Consider the following 3,782-nt stretch of genomic DNA (forward strand, 5'->3'; position numbering starts at 1 on the left):
CACACACACACACACACACACCCATGACACCATCACCATAATCAAAATAATAGATATATCCAAAACCTCCCAAAGTTTCCTTATGTTCCTTCATTATTGTTTTTTATGATTTTTTTTCTATGTGTGTGGTAAGAACACTTAACATGACATCTACCCTCTTATAATTTTTTGAGTGTACCACACAGTATTATTAACTCTAGACACAATATTATATAGCAAAACTATAATATATTTATCTTGAGTAATTGAAGCTTTTTTTTCCATTTATTTTTATTAGTTGGATGCTAATTAGTAATTGAAACTTTATACTCATCAAATAAAAATGCCCCATCTCCTCTTCTCCTAGGTCCTGACAGCCACCATTCTACTCACTGTTTATTTGAGTTTGACTGTTGTAAATACTTCACATAAATGGAATCATGCAGTATTTTACTTCTGTGACTGGCTTATATCACTTAGCATAACATAAAAAAGAGCCATCATTTACAGTAGCCCCAGATAATGGGATGTTTAGATATAAATCTAAAAACTTATGTGCAGGACATGTATGCCAAAAACTACAAAATACTTGTGAAAAAAATTAAATAAGATTTAAATAAATAGAATGTTTTCCAACTCATGAATTGGAAAACTCAATATTGTTAAAATGTTAGCTTTGTTAAAATGTTAAATTGATATATGGATGCTGTCCCCATAAAAATCACAGCATTTTTGCAGATATCCACAAACTTATTCTAAAATTTATATGGAAAGTCTTTTGGAATAGAATAGAAAAAAATGTATGAAAAGAGCAAAGTTGGAGGATTCACACTACCTGATTTTAAGACAATACACATTTATAGTAAACAAACCAGTGTGATATTGTTCAGGAGATAGATACATAGAGCAATGACAAAAGATTGTAAAAGTTAAAAACTGACCTGCATGAATATGGCCAATTGATTTTTGACAAAACAGCAATGGAAGTTCAGTGGAGAAAGAATAGCTTTTTCAATAAATGGTGCTTGTACAATTGCACACCCATGTGCAAAAATGTTGATTTACCTCAAATCTATACAAAGGACTCAAAGGACTTTCCTGGTGGTCCAGCAGTTGCCTTCCAGTGAAGGGAGTGCATGTTTGATCCCTGGTAGCTCAAATGGATCATAGTCCTAAATGAAAACTTTTAAGCTATAGAAGTTCTAGATAAAAACATGAGAAAAAAATCTGCGTGACATTAGGCTGGACAAAAGGTTTTTAGATCTAATATCAAAAGCATAATCCATAAAAGAAAAAATAATCAATTGGACTTTATATAAATTAAAATCATTTCCTCCTCAAAAGACAATATAAAAAAGAATGAAAATTGAAACCACAGACTGGGAGAAAACATTTGTTAATCACATGTCTGACAAAGGACTTGTATCCAGAATTTAGCAAGAACTCTCATAGCTCAAAAATAATAGCAAACTATCCAATAAAAATATGGAGACAAGATTTACACAGACACACCATCAAAGAAGATATATGGATGTGTCAAATAAGATATGTGGAAGATATATATATAGACAAATATGTACATGAAAAGATGTTCGGCATCATTAGTTTGGAAATGCAATTTAAAGCCACAGTGAGAACCACTACACATCTATTAGAATGAATATCAATCAAAAACATATAAAAAAGAAAAAATATATATATAAGCAAGTATTGGTGAGGCTGTAAGACTATTAGAACCTGATACAGTGCTAATTTGCAAAATGGTACTGCCACTTTGGAAGACACTCCGACAGTTTTTTAAGTTAAACATACACTTCTCATATGACCCAGCAGTCCTACTCCTCGGTATTTACCCAAGTGAAATGAAACCACATGTTCATACAAAAACCTGTACATCAATGTTTAGAGTAGCTTTACTCATAATTGTCACACAAAACCTGGAAACACTCAAATACTTCTCAACTAGGGAATGGCCAAATAAACTGTGACACATCCATTAAATGGAATACTCAGTTCAGTTCAATTCAGTTGCTCAGTTGTGTCCGACTCTTTGCGACCCCTTGAACTGCAGCACGCCAGGCCTCCCTGTCCATCACCAACTCCTGAAGTTCACTCAAACTCATGTCCATTGAGTCGGTGATGCCATCCAACCATCTCATCCTCTGTTGTCCCCTTCTCTTCTTGCCTTCAATCTTTCCCAGCATCAGGGTCTTTTCCAATGAGTCAGCTCTTCGCATCAGGTGGTCAAAGTATTGGAGTTTCAGCTTCAGCATCAGTCCTTCCAATGAACACCCAGGACTGATCTCCTTTAGGATGGACTAGTTGGATCTCCTTGCTGTCCAAAGGACTCTCAAGAGTCTCCTCCAACACCACAGTTCAAAAGCATCAATTCTTCAGTGCTCAACTTTCTTTATAGTCCAACTCTCACATCCATATATGACTACTGGAAAAACCATAGCCTTGACTAGATGAATCTTTGTTGGCAAAGTAATGTCTCTGCTTTTTAATATGCTGTCTAGGTTGGTCATAGCTTTCCTTTCAAGGAGCAAGTGTCTTTTAATTTCATGGCTGCAGTCACCATCTGCAGTGATTTTGGAGCCATAATGCCTTGCTTTTAGTTAACAGGTGATCATTTTAATCAAATATGCATTTCTATTTCCAACAAATCAGTGATAAATATTTGAAAAGACATTTTCTTTTGAGTTAATATTAAGTCTATAGTAACAGGGAAGCTTTCTTGCTTTTTAAAATAAATCTTATTTATTCTAAGAAAAAAAAATAAAGTCAACCACTGTTTCCATGGTTTCCCCATCTATTTGCTATGAAGTGATGGGACCAGATGGCATGATCTTAGTTTTCTGAATGTTGAGCTTTAAACCAACTTTTTCATTCTCCTTTTTCACCTTCATCAAGAGGCTCTTTAGTTCTTCTTCACTTTCTGCCATAAGGGTGATGTCATCTGCATATCTGAGGTTATTGATATTTCTCCTGGCAATCTTGATTCCAGCTTGTGCTTCATCCAGCCCAGTTTTCCTCATGATGTACTCTGCATATAAGTTAAATAAGCAGGGTGACAATATATAGCCTTGAGGTACTCATTTCCCTATTTGGAACCAGTCTGTTGTTCCATGTCCAATTCTAAATGGAATATTCAGTTCAGTTCAGTCACTCAGTCGTGTCCGACTCTTTGCGTCCCCATGAATCGCAGCATGCCAGGCCTCCCTGTCCATCACAAACTCCCAGAGTTTACTCAAACTCATGTCCATTGAGTCGGTGATGCCATCCAGCCATCTCATCTTCTGTCGTCCCCTTCTCCTCCTGCCCCCAATCCCTCCCAGCATCAGGGTCTTTTCCAATGAGTCAACTCTTCGCATGAGGTGGCCAAAGTATTGGAGTTTCAGCTTCAGCATCAGTCCTTCCAATGAACATATTACTTAGTCATAGAAAGGACAAATGATCGATACATACAATAACATGAGTGAACTTCAAATGCATCATGCTGGGTTAAAGAAGCCTCTTTGAAAAGGCTACTTACTCTATGACCTCATTCTTATGACATTGTGGAAATGGCAAAATTATGGGGTGGAGAACCGGTCAGTGGTTGCCAGGGGTTATGTGTGTGGGACAGGAACTTTGATTACAAAGAGGTAGCATAGAGAGCTTTGGGGGGGATAGTTATGGAACTGTTCTGTGGCTTGGTTATGATAGTGTGCAGTGACTCTGTGTAAATTAGAAAACTTTTAATTATAAACATTATAAACTGAAAAAATAATCCCTCCAGGTGGTTTCTGGGTAAAATCTTG

The sequence above is a fragment of the Cervus elaphus genome, chromosome X, assembly GCF_910594005.1.
Source record: "Cervus elaphus chromosome X, mCerEla1.1, whole genome shotgun sequence".
Lineage (NCBI taxonomy): Eukaryota > Metazoa > Chordata > Mammalia > Artiodactyla > Cervidae > Cervus > Cervus elaphus.